Source organism: Microtus ochrogaster, chromosome 2 (genome assembly GCF_000317375.1).
Source record: "Microtus ochrogaster isolate Prairie Vole_2 chromosome 2, MicOch1.0, whole genome shotgun sequence".
Classification (NCBI taxonomy): Eukaryota; Metazoa; Chordata; class Mammalia; order Rodentia; family Cricetidae; genus Microtus; species Microtus ochrogaster.
The window spans coordinates 14,579,245-14,584,246 of NC_022010.1; the positions used below are offsets into that span (position 1 = coordinate 14,579,245).

General features: G+C 49.3%; 1 protein-coding gene across 3 annotated transcripts in view; it reads left to right on the forward strand.

The window, feature by feature from the left end:
• The first annotated feature begins 2,283 nt into the window (after positions 1-2,283).
• The window catches only part of Morn3 (MORN repeat containing 3), a 14,669-nt gene continuing 11,950 nt past the window's right edge, over positions 2,284-5,002 (forward strand). For 2 of the 3 annotated variants that reach the window (XM_005344429.2, XM_013349807.2), the window contains exon 1: positions 2,284-2,344. The gene's annotated coding sequence lies outside the window, so the exon portion shown is untranslated. The remainder of the gene's footprint in view (positions 2,345-5,002) is intronic. The other variant, XM_013349805.2, reaches the window with a different exon arrangement.

Sequence of the window (5,002 nt, forward strand, 5' to 3'; positions counted from 1 at the left end):
TAGACCAGGCTGGTCTCAAACTCACAGAGATCTGCCTGCCTCTGCCTCCCGAGTGCTGGGATTAAAGGCGTGCGCCACCATCGCCCGGCTAAAAAAATCTTTAACAACAACAACAAAAGGGCACTTGAGATGGACACTCCCAAGAGTGATATACTCACTGGCCAGTCCAAGGGACCTACTATGGACTTGTGAAAAATGCTGCCAGGACTGGGGAGATGGCTCACTAGTTAAGAGCTCCGGGTGTTCTTCCAGAGGACCAGGGTTCCATTCCCAGTACCCATATGATGGCTCACAACTGTCTGTAACTCCAGTTCCAGGGGATCTGACACCATCTTCTGGCTTCTACAGACACTATACTCACATGGTACACAGACACACATGAAGGGAAAACAAATCTTTTAGAAATGCCATCGGATTCTGACCCCATAGGGAGAACAATATCATATGCTAATAACCTGCCCTTTTAGGCCAGATTGTAATACCGATAAACCATATACCAGATCTTTCTTTGCGAGGCAGACCTGGTTTCCTCTACATTATATTAAAAACTGTAACAAAGAAGAAAAAAGAAAGGAAAAAAAGCCGGGTGGTGTTGGCTATTGCCTTTAATTTCAGCACTCAGGAGGCAGAAGCAAGAGGATCTCTGTGAGTTCAAGGCCAGCCTGGTGTACAGAGTGAGTTCCAGGAGGGTTAGGGCTACACAGAGAAACCCTGTCTGGAAAACAACTGAAACAAAAAGCTGTGAAGGTAAGGCTCGCTCACAGAGGGGACCTGGGAGGCAGCGGGCTGGGCTGCAGTCTGACCGAGAGAGCGCCTGGACCTGGGAGGCAGCACTCTGGGCTGCAGTCTGACCAAGAGAGGGTGAGCGCCTACACCTGAAGGTGCTACTCAGCAGGTGGCAAGGAGGCTCGGGACAGGGCCAGCGGCCAAAGGACAGTTTGTCCCAGGGTAAAGGCTGGCTGCAGCTGATGGCTGGATGCCTGAGGAGAAGCAGTGTCAGCCAAGGCAGATTCTAGAGCCTAGCTGGGCCAACTGAGTACGTAAGATAGGAATTTGGAAGCAGATAATTCCCGTAAGGAATTAAAATCGCAGAGACATAGGGAGTGGCTCATTTTCACCAAGAGCGTAAGGAGGCTGAAGGTGGAATGAGAAAGATGAAGATCAGACTTGGTGGTGCATGCCAATGATCCCAGCACTTGGAGGCAGAGGCAGGGGGATCTCGTGAGTTCACACAATAAAAACCTACAAAACTTCCTCTGTTTTCAGATGAGGCAGAATGGCCCCAGGGTTGAGTGCAGGAAGGGGAAGTAACAGTGTATGTCACAGCTATGTTTTCCTGTGTCTTTGAGACTGTGTGTCCCTCCCGCCATGTGTCCCTCCCACCGTGTGTGACCCAGGGGTCTAATTCAGATCACCAGGCTTGGTGCCTTCCTCCACTGAGCCATTTCAATGGACTCCCTTTCTTTCTTTTTAAGTTTGAGGATTTTGTTGCTGTTTATTTTCTCACAAGAGAAAAGTAGAGATGAGAGCCAAGTGTAGTTGCACATGACTTTAATACCAACATTGAAAGGCAGAGGCAGGCAGATCTTTCCGAGGCCAGTCTAGTCAAGCAGACTAGTGAGTTTTGGGACAGCCAGAGCTATTCAGTGAGAGGGAAAAGGAACACCAACCAAACGAAACAAAACTGAGAACGCAAAAGTCTTTGCCCTTGGAGATGGACAACAGCTCCTGGAGGCTGGGGACGGGTGGGTGCGTTAGTGGGGCGAAGGCTTAAGCAGCATACACAGGGATGAAACACGTGGTGATTCCGGTTTTAAATAGGGTGGTGCTGGGAACTCCTGGGTAAGGGACTGATGTTTGGACAGAGCTCTCTAGGAAAGTGTGGAGGAAGGGATGTCCTAGCAGCTGTTCCACAAGAGCCCAAAGCCTGAGGCAGGAGCAGCAGGAGAGCAAGTGTGTAGCCTGACAGAAGCCGAGTGGGAGGCCTAGGGGGACAGGACAAAGAGAAAAGTGGAGGGGTGAGGCAGGTCTTCCAGCGTCTTCAAGACTTTATTATGCGACATGAGCGTAGTGGGCAGAGCAGGAACCTGTATCTGTCATATGCATGCCATGCAACTTCCTGGGAGACGGTCTCCAGAGCTTCCCAAAGCATTCAAAGCACTCCTAGACGACTAAGAACAAACAGAACTTTCCTTGTCCTTAAAATTTCACGCTACCCTGCCTCTGCAGGAAGAGGCGGGCACTGCCAGCTCGCTTTGTTGTTGCCATAACAACCTCTAGGGGCCCACACTCGCGGGCAACTCTAGCTGCTGGCTGAGGGTGAAGCCCAAGGCTGCTACCACAGGTGAGCCATGAGGGCAAGGGGGGGGGGGGGCTCAGAAAGGACACCTAGCTGTCTGTGCCCTGTCCCTCCAGTGTCCTCACTGGTCTCTCTTTTTTTCTTTAGAAACAAAACAACCTGGGAATCTTGTAAGCCTTTCCTTTCTGGTCTTCTTCTACCTCTCCTTAAGTTCTGAAAAATGCAGAGACAAGAGTGGAATCTATGCCAGGCAGTGGTGGTATAACCCTTTAATCCCAGCATTCGGAAGGCAGAGGCAGGTGGATCTTTGTGAGTTCGAGGCCAGCCTGATCTGTGGAACAAATTCCAGAATAACCAGGGCTACATAGAGAAACCCTGTCTTGGAAAAAAAAAAAAAAAGTAGACTCAATGACGCACAGATGAAGCGGTGACACCTGTTGGCACCGTAGCGCTGTGGGAGTCTAGTGCAGCCTCCCTTTACGATTCTGAGCAAGCCCAGGACACACTGTCACTTTGGAGCTAATATGGCACTGATATCTCCTTGACTTTTGCTCATCTCTCATGTATTTTATTTTTTATTTTACGTGTATGGATGTTTGGCCTACATGTGTTTCTGCGCACAACTCATGTACCACCATTGGATTCCCTAAAACTGGAGTTAGCCATTGTGAGTTGGGTGCTGGGAACCAAACCAGGTCTTCTGCATGAGCAGCCAGGACTCTTAACAACCGAGCCATCCTCTCCTGACCAGATTTCTGCTGTTTTGAAACAGTGGCTCACTCTGTAGCCCACGCTGACCTCGAACTCATGGGGATTCCTCTACCTAAATGTTCCAACAGTTAGGATTCCAGGTTGCATCACTACTCCCACGGTCCCTTTGTCCTTAGTTGAGAACAGCTGTGTGCAGGTACCGGGTGTGGTGACAAACAGAAAAGACTTGGTATCTGTCCTCTCTACTGAGATGGTGGTAGAACAGTACTGTGCAGGGTACTCTCAGAGGGGAAAGGTGCTGCCAAGATTGTGTTGGATTCTAGCGTGCAAACACTGAGGAGGAGTCGCCCCCAGAGACCATCTTATACACCACAGCCGATGCAAAAGCATGAGGATTTTATTAATTCTGTCATGACAGGATCCCTCAGCATTCGGGAAGCCAAGATACCTCGAATAGCTGGTACAGGCTACTTTTAAAGGAGAAGGCCACAGACACAAGGGGGGTTGTGATTGGCTTATTCAAAAGAGCTATTACCAATAATTGACTGGAGAGCTGTTGCCAGATCAGATGAGGTAAGAGGTCATTTTGACCCCGTTTCCCAGGGGACTGAATCAAAACATATGTATATGGGTAATTGTTCAGGAACTGAGTACGTGCGAGTGTAGCTGTTAGGTCCTTGGTTCCCAGGGGAGGAGGGGAAGCACTATGGCACAGAGGCTGAGAGGATTCAGAGTTGTCAGAAATGGCTTCAGGATTGTCTTAAAGTCTTACAACTGACCTTGAAGAACATATAATGATATCGTAAATGCACATTGGTAACTCCAGTCAGGATTCTGCCAGCAGCAAAATCCTTTCATACTACTGACCCCTCTTTTCTCCCTCCTTCTCTCCCTCCCTCCACACCCCCCCCCCCCACTTTCTTGTCAAGACAGGGTTTCTCTGTGTAGTCCTGGTTCTCCTAAAGCTGGATCTGTAGACCAGGCTAGCCTTGAACCCACAGAACCCACAGAGATCTGCCCGCCTCTGCCTCCCAAGGGCTGGGATTAAAGAAGCACACTACTACCACCTCCTCTCTCGAGGCTCCCACTCCCCATCTGAGGTCCTGCCAGGAATCCAGCCTTCTACACAATGATGCAATTCAAGGGCCTGTGGAGAGGTGACTGTAGGGGCTCAGCAGTTAGGAACATTGGCTGCTGTCGCAGAAGATCCAGGCTCAATTTCTAAAATCCAAATGGGGGCTCATAACTGTCGGAACTTCAGTCCCAGGGGATCTGATGTCCTTTCCTGGTAAAGACGGAGGACCAGTACGTAGAAGGCTTGCTTAGCATGCATGAAGCCCTGGGTTTGACCCTTGAACTGCAGAAACCAAGCATGCTGGCTCCTGCCTGCAACCCCAGCACTTGGGAGGTGGCAATAGAAGGGTCACCAATTCAAAGTCATCTTGCATATTGAGTTTGAGGTCAGCCTAGGTTACGTGAGACCCTGGCTCAAAAAAGAAAAATAAGCTATTCTCAGCTATATTGTGAGTTTGAGTCTAACCTGTGGTACGCGAAAGCCTATGAGAAACAGAGAGGACTTGAGTGTGGCTGAGCATGTCTGTTAGCCCAGGCATGAAAAATGGTGGCAATTTAACGTCAACCTGGTCTACATATGGAGTTCCAGGTCAACCAGGGCTACATAGCAAGACTCCATTTAAAAAAAAAAAAATTGCCAAGTGTGGTGATGCACACCTTTAATCTTTGCACTAGGGAGGCAGAGGCAGGAAGTTCTCTGTGAGTTCAAGGCCAGCCTGGTCTACAAAGTGAGTTCAAGGATAGCTAGGGCTGTTACACAGAGAAACCCTGTCTCGGAAAACCAAAAAACAAGATAAAAAAAAGATTTTCAAAACTGGGTAGCAGGGGCTGGAGAGATGGCTCTGTGGTTAAGAGCATTGCCTGCTCTTCCAAAGGTCCTGAGTTCAATTCCCAGCAACCACATGGTGGCTCACAACC